Consider the following 18,131-nt stretch of genomic DNA (forward strand, 5'->3'; position numbering starts at 1 on the left):
ATAATTTAATATTGTTTCTTGTATACCTCCAGAAAGATCTTTTTGAAAAGTTACACACATCCTCACATATTTGTAAATTCATCAAAAGTTTAAGCAGTATAAATGAGAGTAATTTTCACATTATGTGAATTTTGCTATTTAAAACTAAAACTGATAGGTCACTCTTGTAAATGTATCCATTGGACTTGAAAACAATATTGACTTGAAATATAATATCATTTACTTAAAAATATAAATAAACAAGCAAGAATATGAATTTATCAGTTTTCTTTTCTCTTTCCACTCACATTTCCATTCCATTTCCTGCATTCAAAATTCATGCTTGAAAGTGTTTTATTGATCACCCCATCAAAAATATATACATTATTTAAATTTAATTAATTTAAAATAATTTTTATAAGTTCAGTGTTAAATTTTGGATTCTTTTTATTGTGATTATTATTAAAGCACATTTATTATAACAGCATCAATATACATTGTATTTACATTTATAAGTATTAAAAATAATATAAAAAGAATATGTATCTTGAAATATAAAATATTATGTCTTATTTTTCAATTAGATTATGTATCTGTAGATGAATATTGCCATTAAAATGGGACGTTATGTGGCATTACTTCTATTTCTATTTTTGTTTTACAGGTATAGTTTGAGGGAAAAACAAATTCACATGAATAAGTTGACAAAATTGGAAGAAGTTTTGGTACGGTAATGTTACAGATCCTTTGAACTCCTTCTGAATTATATTCCAAAAGCCATATTGTGATACCATATTTCCATTGACCTATCAACATACAACTCAGTTATTTTTTTTTCTTCATTTTTTTAAAGACTCAGGATCTACTAGTTTGTAGAAGAATGTGTTATTCAGCCCCTTTTTTTGTTATTTAGAAGTATCCAAAATGCTTTATTGAGTGTTACCAAATGATTATTAGCTAATATATTGATTATCATTTTAGTTAGAGTACTGAAAAGGGCTGGGAAAATAAAATTTTATGACTATATTGAGTATAATAGTTTTTGATAAGATGCTTTTATATTAACATATGCTTTAAAAATATTTTTATTAAAGCATTGTACCTGCAGATTACGTTGATCCTATCTGTAAAATTATCTATCTTATAACTTACAGGGTAGAGGCATTTCTCTTTGACAGATAACCTGTATCATCAAACTAAGTTTTTCTCAAGAAAGATACGACTTCTAGCTTCAATACAAACAAATAACCATTTGACTTGTAAATTTTAGTTCTAATATGGGTGGATGAATAGCTAGCTTAATAAAGACATGGAATCTTACCATGAATTTGTTGCCTGGATGAAAAGAGGCAATGCTTTTGTCAGTACTTCTTATCAGGGATTTACTTTGATCTCATAGGTCTCTACCCAGCAACATTTTTTGAAAATAACTGGAGAGAGGCAGTGTGGAGTAAGGAAGCAATATAGATAAATGAAAATGTCCATATCCCTTAATTTCCATTCTACAAAATATCTAAATTCAAAAAATTTCATCACTAGTCACAGTGCACCATTTCTAAAGCCATGTTTAAAGCTAGTAAGATTGACAAAGGTGTGAAGCTCTACCTGACATAGTTGTCTTACTTTGCCTGTAGCAGGTCGTGGTCACACCAATACTTTGAATTCTCCCTATAGTTAGTCAGCCTACCAACTTTGATACCCTGGGGCAATGCAACATAGTAAGGTTTGAAATTAATGAGAGGTAGGTCTGGACAGTTGTGAAAGGAAAGGTTGCTAAGAAAAACAGGCTGATGGCTCCACCAAATATCTTCTCAGGCAGATAAATTCTTAAGAAAGAGTATATGTGGGTGCAAGATTTGAAATTTGATAGTCTTAAAACCATTCATACCCATGTACACATTAGAAAATCTTTGTGAGCTGTAAAGATTGTGTATCTCAGCTTGAAGATCCCAAACGTTGGTATATGTAGGAGCCAGGCAGAAGTCTTCATGATCTTAACAGTATTAAGCAGATAAACTACAGACTCAGGTAGGTTCAAGAGGAGATACCCTAATTGAATAATTCTTATAAATTGCCGTTCAGAAATAAGAAACCAGTTGTGTTTTTCAAGGTCAGAATCCCAGCCTTTTTTCTAATATTAAATACTCCAATTTCTAAATGTTGGGAACTCATTCAATATTTGATTAAAAGACTGAATAGGCTAAATGAAACATATCTGCAGGCAAACTCTATCTCAGGGTTATTTATGTCCTATCCTTTCTCTTCACATTCTCTGCCATTTACTTGAGTTATACTTCAATTTGTTTTTCATCAACATTCCAGTACATTGCTGAGATGAGAAACTGACTTTGCTAGGGCATTAACACCTAGTTTGTTCTTGACGTTGTCCCCTGAAGTTGAGGCAGCTTCTCTTTTCCCTTCACCCTAGTCGAAGTCCCACATGAATGGACCGATCACGTGGGATAATGCATTTCTAGGCATTTGTCTTAAAGGTAACAGCCTTTGTGAGATCCTCTAGTACTTCCTAACACACATTAAGTTGGAACGTTTATTTCTCTTTAATGACAGACAGAGGCTTTCAAAAATGATGTCTAAAGTTGTTTTGCCTTTGCAAATGCTACGCATTCAACCCTCCAGTGGCTAGAAAATGGTCCAGCCTCTATACACTTTAGCTTTTTTAGTACATTCCCTCAGTAACCACCTTCTCTTTTTTCTTTCTTTCCTCTTTTTTTTTTTTTTTTGTTTCCAGCTGGCCCTCTTGCTGTGAACACCAAAATTTATCTCCTAAATTATTCTCCAGTTCCTTCAGATTTCTCTTGCCTGTGTCCTACGCAAGTTCTCTACCTACTGTCAACTGTGCACTTTGTCATTAACCACTTTGGAGAGGACTCTCCCTTAAAATTCTTCCTGCATTCTTACCACTTGTCAACATTGTACTCATTTTTCAGTACTTAATTCTAGTTTCATATACTCCATTTACTCTGTGCGTGTCTCTTTTTCCTTCTCTGTCTTTTTTTTTTTTTTTTGCTTGAGTACTTCATCCTAATTCAAGCTCTCTTTTCTGAAAACCTGTATCAAGTTCATGCTACGAAATCAATTACATTGTCTTGAAGTATTATTTATCATTTTTATGTATTTTCACCAATTAAATTTTAAACTTTTAGAAAGCCAGTTATGTAAATTGACTCTAATACATTGCTTTAGAAATTATTTGCAACTGACCTACAATAAGTAGTCAATGGATGCCTATTGTTTAATTCATCCTGGCAATACAAATAGACGCTGAAGAGGCAAACATACATTACGTGGTCGAGTTAGAATTCAATGCCTGTTTTATAAAACTAGTTCAATGCATAAATCTTGTAAAAGTAATTAGAATTGAACTAATTGATTAAAGTTAATGTTTCTGTCTTTTGTAGTCAGTGTTCTCCTCCTGCTTTTCTCTGGGTTCTGTTGGATATGCTATTTTTCCACCACAACATTTAGATACTTTAAATCACATCCTAAATGTCATTTAGCAACTTAGGAGAAATAAAAAAAAGCAAACACTCTTCTCAAGGGAGAGAAGAGCTGTGAAATGGTCAAAAAAGAAAAAAATAGAAATCTTCAAATCTCTAATATTTACCGATTCTATACAAGGCTTCCCAGGAAGGAAGCTTACATAAAAACTGTGTATCAGGAAAGTAAACTTTGGTTCCTTCAGTGTTAGGTAGAGATAAGTTTCAGTATGTTTTGGAATAAATTCAACCTGATCTCTATTCCCTTGTATACTTTTCTCTCTTTTTTTGACCATCAAATACTTCTCTGGCCTCTCACTGGTCTGTTATTCTCACTCTTATAATATCACTGAGATTTGTCTGATTTTTTGTATTCTTCTCATTGAAAAGTTACAGGAAAGAGGCAACGAATATTGAGGGAACAGTGATGACTGACATCCACTTTAAGCTTGTCTTACATGTAATTCACATTTACAAACAAACCCCCTGCTTCCTCTAACTTTAGTGTCCATTCAACTTCACAGCCACGAAGAGCCCCCTGAGGTAACACACAGAATTAGAATTAACCTGTTCTCATATTTGTGCCGTGGTTAAATTCAAGATTATGTATAATGTTCAAATATGATGGAGAAAACTATTTTAATGTATAAAATCTTGTGAAGGTAATTAGAATTGGAACTTCTTTGAGCTGTGGGGAAGATGACTTTGAGATATATTTTGCCTTTACCAATTCTATACAAGATAACAAGAAATGTATTGATAAGTCTATTAGCATTCTTACCCTCTACGGACCCTTCTATGAATGGCAGATTCAATATCTAGGTTCTAACGACCTGGCATCAATGTTCCCACAGAGTTCATTTCTCAATGTATAATTTACTGTCTGTTAAGTGAATGTAGTATTAACTCTAAAATAGATTTCACTATTAATATCAGAATTTTCTTTGGATTTGCATTGTCTTCAGCTCAAATTGCTCTCCCCTGTACACTTACACTTGATATGGTAACCTGTTAAAGGCTAAGATTCTGATTGGTTGAGTTCTGGGTGTCAACATTTTCACTTTCCTTTAATGAAACAAGTTTTATGTTGCAGAAAAATATTTCCCATGTGAAAGCTTACTCAAGCATATTCTGCATCTGTACATCAATAGCTCCTCTGGTTTAAACTGAAAGCACAGATTTTTTTGAAAATGAAATACAAGCTTATGCCATAAAGAAGTTGAATAGCTGGACCATAATGGATCAGTAATGAGTCATTAGTGACTAAGGTGAGTGAAAAATTGCTGTAAAGTAATAAATGGCTTTGCAGCACATGCAACATTCGGCAAGAACCAAATGTCAATGGGAATCCAGGTGTCAAGGCTTCCTGTGAGTTTACAAACTATTCAGAAGAACACAAACAATTTATACCTTATAGCAGAGAATAAAACTGAATGCCTAAAACCCCAATTCTCATTAAGCCTAAGCCACTTGTAGCAGAGAGAACAGTATAAACAGTTAAGAAAATTGTGTAGCATACTGATTACTCACAGCTCTCTAAAGCCAGACATATAATCATTTTCTAAAACAGTTGCCGACAGTGCTCCTTATTTCTTTGAAACTTGTTCTCTTTTCTGAAAGGTTAAACAGAGACCTTAATTCTCTGAGAGGGCCATGTATGTCTCATTCTGAGAGGCACTTAGTATGCTCAAGAAATATCTGTTAAAAGCAAGTGTATTTTAAAAACTAATTTACAACCAGATAGCAAGAATTCTGTTTGGTTAGAAATGATGTAAGCCATGGAACTGGAGCAGGATTCTGGAGGGTCCTGCTGGGCCAGGAACTACCTTTTATTTTCTGCACAGTAGGAAGGTCTACGGGATCTAAGAAGAGGGTAGAAGAGGCAGCCTGGGAAATAGAGAGGTACCCAGGACCCCGAGAAACAAGTATTTACAGTGTAGGAAGTATTTCGATATTTTAATCACTGCTATCGGTTTATCATGAACTCATGGCTGAACATCAGTCCTGATTTGATGAGGACATCTTCAGAAGACTGTCAACATTTGCCCAACAGAGAATTTGCGAATCCCGATATTGCCACATGACGCTGTCACCAGACGTCCTCAGTGAGACTGATACCTTTTATTTCCAGTAGATATTAACTCTTCTGTTCACAGAGAAAAACATAAAGGCTCAGTCAAGTTATGCGGCAATTTAAAGAGCCAGCAAGGGGCAGGAAAGAACTTCAGCACGTAAGATATTTTGCCAGACCCAGTGCTTAATAAACTACCTCGGCTGGAGAATGAAAGTCGCCTCAACAGAACCTAATGTAGTAACTCCAACCCCTAGTGGGAACCTTGGGAAGGAGTGGAGGACCACTCAGGTTTAGGGGGAGGGAAGGGGAAAATGGTGTTCTCAGAAACCCTTGTCACACTTTGTTCTTTATAGTTCTAAAAAATAAAACTTCAAATATTATTCAGTCAAATATATTGCATGAAATATATTTAAATAATGCTTCATTTTGGCAGGTTGTTCAGGGAAAATAGGTGCTCTGACAGTGAGCCCACAGTGAGTTCCCTAGGGAGCTGTATGAAGCCCGCTGCAGAGACAGCCTGCCTGATGGTGAGTCCTAGGTACAGCCGTTACTCGGTGTGGGACATGGGGCACGAGGCTTCATCTCTCTGAACCTCAGTTTCCTCTTCGATAATACAGAAATACTTCTCTTCATGCAATTTCTGTGAAAAAAGAAATATTTCTCTTTATGCAATTGCTGTGAAAATATGGTGAGATGATTTATATTTGGAGGTTGGCACAGTGACTAGCAAAAATGTAAGTACTAAATAAATTAGTCCTTATGGTAAATATTTTTACATAAGGATAAGGAAAAGAGAAAGTCTTATCTGCAGAACCATAGCAGCTGCTATAGAAATATTTGTAGAGTTGATATTTGATAAATGTTTGTTGCGTGAGTGACCCATGAGTGATATTGTGAAAGTAAAGTCTTTCTTGATATTTTTCTGTTTTATTATGACTTTCCATTCATCCAAATTATTCACTGAGTCAGGATCACATGATTTTTAATTTTTTTTCCTGTTGACCTGTATTTCTAGAGTTCTTTACATAGTAGCCTGGAAGACCACAGGCCTCAAGACTGTGGCAGACCACAAGTTATAATAATGTTATAAAATGGTAAATTCTGAATTTGCTTAATTTTTATAAGTATATTGGTAGGAGTTTATAGAGAAGAAAGTTAAGTCCCTAAATATGTTTCTGGGGTCTAACCAATACATTATGGTAAATGATGTTAAGATAATTGCACGTCAGCTGAAAACAGAAATTGTCCTGGGGAAAACAGGTCTAAAACAGATCCTAAAGAATGATAATGTTTAAGTAGAGGAGAAGGAACAGACCATTTAATACCCTAACCCAGTTGTTTTACGTTCAACTGTTCATTTTGAGTATCCATCTACCAAGTGAGCTATGTGTGTCTTATTTTATGTCATGAATCATATAATCTTTGTGGGAAGGTCTTCGGTGTTATTTGAAAGAACCTGCAGTTACTTATTGTCTTGAAGGTGTGTTGGTCATCTGGTCCCTAACAGGTCTTCCTCCTCCTCCTGTGTGAACACTCCCAGGACTGGGCTGCTAGCTTTCTGATTCTTTTATGTTTGTATTTAGAAAGCGTCTCTTTTCTAGATTCATGTATTTCTTCTAGTTTTCTCTACAGTTTCATGTACTATTTGATACTCTTTTCATTAGACGGTACTTCAAAAGTTATAAATACCACTATTGTATTCATAAAAGTCCTCTCTTTTAAAATCAAGTGTCAACAATTTCTTCAACTATATCCACGTGGGATAGTTCTAGATCTTTGACTATTTGGGGAAGATAAATAAAGGTACTGTTTATACTGTTCTCTAGTAGCCAGGATGGATTTGAGACTCTTAATCAGTCTAGGGTATCTGGCCACATTTTGCTGAAGACTTTCTCTAGAATAAAGTACATGCAGTGCCTTTTGTTCTTAGTTTTTTCCCTTTATTTCCACCATTTTTCATGTTCTCTGTTTCCTGTTATAATTATTTAGCCTCTTAAGGTAAATTGTCAGTCTTTTCTTGTGGTTATGGTGATTTTATTTTTTGGCCATCGTAGTAGGTTTATTAGGAAGAAAGGGGCTTAAACTCAGCTGTGTCCATGTTAATTCACTGGACCTCTTTTTCCTCTTCTGTAAAATGAAGAGCCTTGATTAGACAAATTCTCAAGTCTGCCATAGCTCAAAAATTCTGATTCCATGTGTGTATTATCCCATTGGAACAACTGGAGACATCCGAGGTAGCTATTCCCTTTGCTGACTTTACTGTATCTTCTAATACTGTATATACATACAATATCAATATTATATAACAACAATGAAAATAAAACAACAACAATAAAGATAACTCCTAGTTGCAGCATTTATCTTGATCGTTGTTCCTGGGTGGAATTCAGTACAGTGTGTGTAATTTATAACAGCAGAAAAAAGCAGCAGGGGGAGGAGGAAGGCCACCACGACCTTGTGATGGGAGCACAGCAATTGTTCTTCCCACACAAAAGAGGAAAATAAGGACCAATAAACACCACTTCATAGAGTAATAGACACCAGAGAAAGGAAAGGAAGACCATGGTAAATAATGGGCAATGCTGCTAACTCCTGTCATTCTTTATTCTGTTCATGACATGAATGTAGCCTCATAAATTACTTTCTAAAGCTGCAAGTGTTTTTCTTTGAAAAGAGATTCATCATCTATGATTCTGATTCCCTTTACTGAAATGAATAGAATCAATCGCATACCCTGTAATAATGCTGAATAAAAATTACCTTTTTGAGACCATAACCTTTCCCAAATAGCATAATAATTGAAATGCTATCCTGTACATGACAGTTATGAGAATCTAACTTTCCCTTCTCTTCCATACGAGACCTCAAAATCTCTTAGTGATACAATGAATAAATAAGCTTAATACCTGCAGCTTCACTTTCCTTCCCCTGAGCAGGCTGAGATATCTCAATCTGCACAACCTCAGGAGCAATATGCTGTGATGTTATCTGGTAATTTTAAAAATGCTTAATTATGTATTTCTTTCAAAATTGTTTATATAACTGTTTAAAATATATAAAAATTATAAATATAAGCATATAGGGCAGCAGAACATGACACATGCATGTATGTGTGTGCTTACACACACATGCACATATTAAGAGCAAGTTTATGTTGTGTCCAGTGCTTTTCCAAGTGCTCCAAAACTCATTTAATCTTCACAATTCACAATAAGCCTATGGGGTATTTTTATTGTTATTTCATTGATGAGGACTACAAGGCACTAAGAAGTGAAGTGATTTCCCAAGTTACACAGTAATGTGATGGGGGAAGCAGTCTGATCAAGAGACATTACTCTTATGTCATTGCTTACTTCTATAAAGCCATATAGATATATTCTACAAATCTATATACTGTATAGTATCTACTACATAACTACTATGAAATTAAGAAGGTTAACCAAACCTAATGTTGGCTTAGTAACATTACAATGAATCATTTGAGGTTGGGAAACAGAACCATGTAGATAATGATGGAGGCAACTCATTCCCACCAAAACTTAAAACTTGCTGTTGAAAACTTAAAATTAACCATATCCTGTTTCTTTTCACATCATCACCCCTTTGCTATGCCTTAATGTGAGAGCAGGAGCAAAGTATAATCAGTTACCAAGAAGTTTTTCTATTTAATACTTAATATAAATACTCATTGATATTAATGAAATTTAATACTGTGCATATCTGAGGAGTCCAGTAGAGAATAAAATGCAATTCATATATCCTCTCACAGGCCATAGTCCATCTTACTTAATTTTCTGTAGAAGGAGGTGGAGGGTGTATGTAGAAGGCAGAGACAGAGTGACCTCATTCAAAACCTAGGATAAAAAGGAGGGTGACAAGGAAAGTGGCCTTGCAAGCCTATCCTCATAGACAGTCATCTCAAATGGAAGTAGCCACCTACTTCCTTTCCCTACTAAGAGTACAAGCAGATGCTGGAAAAATTCTAATGTGTTACAGTACAAACAAAAAAACTCAATATTTTATTTCCAATTAATTATTTTTGTTATCTTAACTTATCATCTTCCAGGGCCTAATTGCTAATGAAAACCCTCAAGCATTCAAGAGTACCCTGATATAAGCCTACCTCAATGCTATTCTAGTTCTGCCGACACCAGGAATACAGCTCAGATCAATTAAAACTATACTCTCTAGCAGTGAGGCCCAAGAATGGGAAATTTATGATCTCTCCAGGTGACTGCAGTGTGCACTCAGAGCATTCTGTGCATTCTCACTTTACTTCGATGTTGTAACCCCATTTTAGCAGCTGGAATGCAAAGTCAAGAAACTTGGGTTTACTGTGGGGGGAAACAGAAGACTTTGAAGGAAATGGTGACCATTTGTCACCTACGCAGCCCGTGTGAAATGGCAGAACCTCGGCCTGTTCACCTCTTTAATGTCACTCCGTGCTCTTCTCCTGCCTCTTTACTGTTGTCTGCCACTCTCGTTCTCAGTTCCCCGAATATGCCAAACACACTGCTGCTGCAGGGGTTTCACACCCGTTAGTCCCGAAGCCTAGCATGCAGTTTTCCCCACTCCTTACCTGCCTAGTGCCGGAGAATTTTATTATGTCAACTTAGCCAAGTGGGAATCACGTTTCCCTGAGTTCTCTTCTCTGCATAGGTTCCAAATTAGAAGCAAACACAAAGATACTTGACGAGAGATTTAAAAGGCAAAAGAGGAGCAGCAGATATATTCTGTTCACACCCAGTTGGTGCAAAGAAACTGTGTGCAGGTGCTGTTGTAGTTCACGCAGGTTTTCCTCTTCTCAGCGGGCTCCTCTTGTTAGCGAGGAGCAGCAGCAGAGCCTCCGACTCCTCCAGAAACTGCCAGGTCCTCCTCTGGCTTCCTCTACTCCTGTACTAGGTACATATTTAGTTCCACCTAGAGGGTTCCAGCTTTTCCTGAAAGTAACTTGAATCATTAAGGTTGGTAACTTGGAGGTGGGGGGAAATGACGCAGGGTCTGGTCCGTCCTCACTGGTTCCAGTGTGTCCTCACTCTCTCCACTTCACATCCGTCTTCCCAGCTTCCTGCCTGTGGACTTCAGCCTCCAGCACCAGACGCAAAGATGGAAACCTTACATAGGCTTTGTCAGCTCCCACATCCTGTGAGCTCAAATCCCTATAAGAAATCCCTCATTTATCACTCCCAGTGATTCAGTTCCTGCAGACAAACCTGACTGATAGCTCCAGCTTCTGTTCTCTCTTCAGGCTTCAACTCAAATATCCTCCCTGAGGGGTCTTCCCAGACATCCTTATCCAGACTGTGCCTCTCCTCAATCCTCTAGTTACACTCTGTCTTCTCATTGTGTTCATTTCTTTCCAAGCACTTACTATCATTTATACTTACTTTGTTAAACTTATGTGCTATTTGCCTGCCTCCCCCATTACTAAGTATACTGTATAAGAAGGAGTTAGGTGTGTCCTATTTGTCACTTCATCTCTAATGCCTGTTACAGTGCCTGATATACAGCAAATGTTCATTAAATATTTTGTACATGTGAGTGAATAAAAAAATTAATGGATGGATACTTTTTAGAAAGGTAGCTCTGGGGTCACGTGAACAAAGAATTTAAGAAGAAATTGGTGGCTGGCTGACCAGATAGAGGACTATTGAAATTGATAAAGACCTGAAAAAGGGAAGGATGAACAAGGGGAGGATGAAAAGATGAGACATGGACAAAAACAAAGATGAACCAGGATGATTTATCTCCTCTATGTTGAAGATGGTGAAAAAGAAGGTAGAACCAAGATAAGAGATTCTTCATCCCATTGAAGAAACAGGATAGCCGGGGGTGATATAAGAAAGGGATTTCTTATAAAGATTTTAATTCACACAATGTGGGAGCTGATTAATCCTATGGAAAGCTCCCATCTTTGCATCTGGAGCTGGACGCTGACGTCAGTAACACAGGTAGTTGGGAAGAAGGATGTGAAGTGGGGAAAGTGAGGGCAAACCCGAACGGCTGAGGGTGGATTGGAACCTGCGTCAGTTTCTCATTCCTCATTGCTCATGACCATGAGGATGATGATGCTTCAGCAGATTAAAGATGAAGAAAAGGCCTTAAGGAGTCAGATATTGAGTCTGAGGTTTTCAATTCAAATGGAAATATCTGGATAAAAGTCAGGAATGGTGACACACTAATTTAGATGATATTTAGTGATACTATGTGAACTCATGACAGTAGTTAAAATTATCCAGGTAGAGTGTAGAACTGAGTTAAGAAAAAGTACAAGGACACCTAAATATTTGCAATGTAAGAGGGTGAGGAAAAAAAGATTTTCCATGCTTTGAGAATAAAGTGAAATTGTTTCAGGTCAGAAAACTGCACAAACACGAGGAGCAGAAAAAGCATCACACCCTTCATTCCTCTGCACCAGCAGCCTCAGAAGTCAGCTAGCAACACTGTGAGTATTTCACATTCTCTTTTTGCCTTTTCCTCAGCCCTTCTGCCCAAATACTCATTGTAATGTTCCAAACTCCTTTCAGTAAGTTTACACTTGAGTGGGAAAATTGCACTGTCTATATCAGTCGCTCTCAAACAGGAACAGTTTTGCCCCCAAAAGTGTATTTGGCAATGTCTGGAAATATTTTTTATTGCTCTTGGCATCTAGTGGTTAGAACTCAGGAAGCAGCTAAGCATCTAAAGCATCATACAATGCACAGAACAGCAGCCCCTGCCCCCAAACCTGGACTGCCCATCCCCAATGTCTATAGTGCTCAGGATGAGAATCACTGGTCTAGAGAAACATTTTGCAAATAGCTGCTTTTAGAACACAGTTGGTGCAAGTTCCGTGGAATATCAATAGATTTTTGGCATACGCATGTGTTTATGTGTGTATATATATATACACACAAACACGAACAACTATGTGGTCAAATTAGTTGATAAAAAAGATTAAATAGGTTATTTATCTCAGTGTTCTTCAGAGTCTTTTATATATTAATGAGCATTTTAATTCTCTTAAGTGATATTTTGCATGCCTTGTTTCCCAAACTTAATTGACCTTGGAACCTATTTCTGATGAAACATGTTGAGAAATTAATGTTCTGTAAGAAAACTTTGGGAAACACTGTTTTGGAGTGTAGGAATGAAGTCTTAGGATATAAGGGGCACCATAAGATGAGTAACACCTACTTAAAAAGTTCACTAAACGGTGAACTTTTTAGTTCACCGTTTAGAATGTATAGACCTGCCATCAAATTTCAGATCTGTTTGGTTTGTTAAGCTAAGGCTAAGAAACAGTTAACTGTGTAGGGCTTTAACTTAGGGCCTAGCTACTAACAAGAGTTTGATTCTGGTAATCTACACACACACACACACACACACACACACACACACACACACACACATACACACACATATATAAAACTTTAAGAATGTGTTAAAAAACTAAAAACACAATATGTTATACATTTTCACAGAAATTTAAAACAAGAAATATGTAATATAAAAATATAACCAAACCAAAGAATTCAAACCTATCAGAGTGATTATTTCAAAATATGTAAATTAAGTAAACTAATCTTATTTAAAATACAAAGCTTAAGGTTATACTAAAAGATAATATTCAAGTTGCATAGAATAAAAATCATACTTAAACTTGAGTATCTTACATTGACTTGGCGTGTCCATAAACACATGTCAAATTTAATCACTGGACAAAGTCCCTAACCAGATTTCAATATTTTGAATTAACTCTGACATCAGTGGGAAAGCATAAATACGTTCAAATGTGTTTCCATACTGTGATTGCAGCACCATGTTATTGGCACTCTGTTTAAGGCAAGACATCTTATTTGTGAGATAGTACTATCTCTTAGGCCTTATTTCCACTTGGAAAAATAGCATTGGGCCATTGACTGGCGAGTACATCAGTAAACATAGATTTTTTTTTTTTTTGGTATCAAGTTCAGATTATTCTGAGATGTTTATGGTATAAATTTTAAAGAAGAAAAGGAAACTCTGGTAAGAATCCAGAGAGCAGCCATGAGTGAAGATAATACTAAATGGCCTGGCAAATACAATGTATAAAGAAGGCTTAAAAAGATGGTTGGCTTATAAAAGAGAATTCTCAGGTATGAGTTACTGAAAATTCTATTTGAATTAAAAATAGAACATGTAAAAATGTACTTAAGTTGTACTGAGAAAAAAGGTTAAGCATAAAGATGAACTGTGCTGTTACACACTTGAATCATTCCTGAGATTGATTCTTTTATAGCATTTTGAGGGCAAGAGTCTAAACTCCTAAGCATGTTGAATTATATTTAGTGCTACTTGGATAGAAGGAAAATGTTATTTATTTTTATCCCTATACAGCCTTCAATGATTTTAATAAATGTTTTTCTAAGTGCATATTGCAAGAAGTGGTTAAATAAAAATGGCATGCAGCAATGGCAGAGTGAAAGTATATCAAAAGATTTTACTAGGACGGAGGGGAGTGTTTGTGTACACAAGGATAGGGTACCACTCATGGAGGAAGTGCATGGATTTCAGTGCCAGGAACTCAGTATTTTAGGCTATAAACCTTTATTTTTTATGTAGAAGAAATTCTTAACTTTGGACAGACTAAAATTAAAATAAGAAGACTGATGCATAAAATCCTACTACCAATACAGTAATTGACAATGGGACATGCACCTGTCACATTTACAAGAATTTTCATTTGGCCTGATCACACATTCTTTTTCAATAATTATGGTTATGTGCAGAGCAAGGCTATATTGTTTACCTGGTGAATGTAAAATTAGAATACAGTGAATTAGTACACTAGACAGATAGGCCAGTTTATACTGTGGTACAGATTTCCCCTGCTATTCGAAAGTAGAGCATTGTTTCGAAAACTTTTGAAGCTGAAATGGCATAAAATGAAGAAACAATCACCTTAGGACACATCTTGCTAATAATGCACGAAATAAATAGAGCTAAATCATAGATGCTCACAGATGCAGTTCAAGGCTATGGCAGCTTGATGCTGAGATGCTGAGTGTAATTCTTGGGGAAGGAGCGTACCACTCTTGTTGCTCATGGTCTGCTCGCTGCCTCTGTAAGGGCTTGCTGCAGAACAAATGCTGAATGTCTTTGGTTTCACTTTTCACCTTTTCTGTAAAAGCAAAACCCCTCTTTGGATTTGTTTAGGTTAGCGAAAACTGGTACTAATGTAGGTATTTCATAAAAGTGAAGCAGCATAAAGCGGACTTTAGACAATCTGGTCAAATCTGTAACGCGTTAAACTCTAAAATCTCGGTGGCTTAATTTAACTAAGATTCATTTCAGTTTGGAAGTGCACACCTCACTTCTGCTCACAAACAGTTGGCCAGAATTAGTCACTTTGCCTAACTGGAAGAGGGCCGAGAAATGTGGAAATGCATACAAATATTTGGTGAGTTGTAATGACTTTGTCCTGCTTAGATCTGTTAATTATTTAAAGACAGAGGAGAAGATAGGCTGCTGCAATTCCCTATGGTTATGTGGAATTTATTCACGATCAAACAGCTTAAAGAGGAAAGCTAATTCTCCTTCTTAAAGCTCTGCGGTGGACATTGTTTACATTTTACTCTGAAATTCTACTTTTTCTGTGATTCAATGTTTGACCATATCACTTTTAACTGGCATAGTCCACTTATTAGGTTTACATTTTAAAACAGTTTACACTAAAGTCAGCTACCTCTTTAAGGAAAATTAACCTATCTTAGATTTTATTCATTATATGTTGATTTTATTTTTGAATTGGATGGGAGAGTGAGGGTGCAGACAGAATAAAAAATTAATTAGAAATCCACTAAATATTTTAATCAAACTTTAATTAATTACTATTTTGTTATTAAGAAAAAGTACAGGATTTAAAATAGTTATACATATATTGTCTTTAATAATTGAGTCATCTTAATTGAATTGAGTAACTCAATATTTAAAAAATTTTAAACTGTTAAACGGGCAAGCAAATTGATCAGCTGAAGTCATTCTTTCATTGTTTTCAAACTACAGCTTATAAATTCACTATTTTCTAAATAACATGATTTCTATTTTGTTAAAGATACACAAACTTTCACAAAACACTGTCGTTTTGAAAAGATGTCAACAGATGATTTTGTTGATAAAAAAGAAAATACACACACATGCACACACACATCATTTCATGATAAGTAAAAATATATTTTTGAAAAATCTGTAATGTATTTGTAGCTCTAATTTAAAAATTATTTTTGACAGGGCAGAGCAATAGTCTTCACATTTATTGGACCATGCGTTTTCAGCCAAAGAGCAGTTATATTTCTTAATATCACTAAGCACATTATAATGCTGGAAAGAAACATTGGTGAAAAATTATAATTTAAATTACAATGAACCCTGAAAAGTCAGAACTATTTAAAAAACTGCTGAAAATTCAAAATCTAAGTAGGTGACTAAACACCTGGCTTAGGAGAATAGAATAATGAGCTAAATAAAGAAGACACTGAGTGTTAAGAATTTAATTCTTGAAAGAATAGACTCTGAAATTATTCCAGACATTTCTGAAACAGTGAAAATAAATTGGTGTCTGTTAAGGACATGTCAGATCCAAGTCTCCTAAGGAGTGGATTTGCTCCAGTTGCACAAAGTGGTTTGTGTCTATCCTGTTTGTCAGTGTTCATGCTATACTGCCTATTAAATATTTTAAATATCATATCTGATATTATCTATTAGTTTATATTTAGTCGGATGAGGTTAATTTGCGCAGTTTTGTTTCTCTTACACGTTTGATTGAACTTTTTCTTGCATGTCTGTTCAGTCGTTATGATTAAAGATCCAAGCAATATCACCAGTTCTTTTTTATTCTTTTTTATTGACATATAGTTGACTTATAATATTATATTAGTTTCAGGTGTACAACATAGTGATTCAATATTTTTATAGCTTATACTCCATTTAAACTTACTACCAAATAATAGCTATATATCCCTGTACTTTCCAATACATCCTTGTTGCTTATCTGTTTTATTTATTTATTTATTTACTTGCTTTACCAGAATTTTTATTCATAAGTTTTTACTAGTTTCATTTTTAGATTTTTTAAATTAATTATTGTTGATATACACTATTATATGTTTCAGGGGTACAGCATAGTGATTCACAATTTTTAAAGGTGATATTCCATTTATAGTTATTATAAAATATTAGCTGTGTTCCCTGTGTTGTACAGTTTTTCCTTGTAGCTTATTTATTTTATGCACAGTGATCTGTACCTCTTAATCCCCTGTATCTATTTTATCCATAATAATTTGTAACTCTTAATCCCATACCCCAGTATTACCATTTCTTTAACTTAAATTTTAATTTCTTGAAAATTATATTCATTGCAATCAAGGCCTCCTTACTTTTAAATAATTCACAGGCTCATAGACTGTAAGAATCAACTCTCAATAAATGCTTGCGAAATGCAGGACCAGTCCAGCTTCCCAACCCCCATTGCCTCTTTCGGTTTTACTCCGATTTTCCTTGTCTCTGGACAGTTTTGTGATGACTTTCCTAGTACTGATTCTGCTTAATATACCACAGTGTGTGTATAAATGAAAGCTTGGAGTTTAATCCTTCTTTGATTCAAACCTGTTTTTTTCTTTAAATATTTTCGTAGCATGAAACTTTTACTCAAATATGTATTACAATGTTTTTCTTTAGTATTTACTTCATTTTAACAGGATTTCCCCCCTTGAGGTATGAACCTAGTCTTTTTCCAGCATACATTTATAACTAAAATGTCATTAACTCACTACAAAAAAAGTCACGAATCATCTATTAGCTTAAAAGCAGGCCTATGCAGTGGGATGCAAGAGGAACAGAATACAATCCCTGTTGTTTGGAGATCACAGAAACTTTGTCAAAGGAGGCGAATACTAGACTGACTATGACCAAGTTTTAGTACTACAGGCACTGGGAGAGAACAAAGGGACATGGTCTCTGTTAACTCGGACCGGTAATGTCTGAGAGGCCCTCCTGGATGAGGTCAAATGTGAATTGAATTTTAGAAGAGGAATAAGAAATTTCCAGGTAGAAAAAAGAGCGGAATTAAGAAAATCATACAGAGTGCTAGCTCTAATAAGCAACCGCCATTAAATAAATTGGATGAACTGCTCCTCTGTGAGTCATCATGACAGAACCCAAAGCAGGCTTGGGGAGGAGACTGCCTTCTGGTGGAGCCCACACGCCTCTCTTCTGTTAGTTGGGTTGGATGCTTATCACACGCTGCACTTATTCTTAAAATTGCTCTGTCAGTTGGATTTTTATTACAATTTTATGATTAGTAAAATATTATATAAACAGATGAAGCAGAATAAAATAAAAGGCATTTATGTAACACATTATTTGAATGTTTTGGAAAAGATTAAGTTGAGTCTCTGAATATATTGCTGTCAATTTAGGTACAGACGGACATTGCTAAAAGATATGGTGAGCATTTTTAGAAGTATTTACTATAAAGAATGTTTTTACTCGTGTTGTTTTAAATTAGATTCTTTCTCCACTTCAAATATACCCAATACAGTTGCTTATGAATCCGGATGTTA

At 35.4% G+C, this 18,131-nt stretch overlaps 1 long non-coding RNA gene across 1 annotated transcript in view; it reads left to right on the top strand.

Annotated features, from left to right (window-relative positions):
• The first annotated feature begins 4,703 nt into the window (after positions 1-4,703).
• Positions 4,704-18,131, top strand: part of LOC135322664 (uncharacterized) — a 56,222-nt gene continuing 42,794 nt past the window's right edge. The window contains exons 1-3 of the long non-coding RNA XR_010383399.1: positions 4,704-4,744; positions 5,984-6,077; positions 11,905-11,995. This is a non-coding gene — a long non-coding RNA (uncharacterized LOC135322664). The remainder of the gene's footprint in view (positions 4,745-5,983; positions 6,078-11,904; positions 11,996-18,131) is intronic.

Source organism: Camelus dromedarius, chromosome 2 (genome assembly GCF_036321535.1).
Source record: "Camelus dromedarius isolate mCamDro1 chromosome 2, mCamDro1.pat, whole genome shotgun sequence".
In the NCBI taxonomy this organism is placed as follows: domain Eukaryota; kingdom Metazoa; phylum Chordata; class Mammalia; order Artiodactyla; family Camelidae; genus Camelus; species Camelus dromedarius.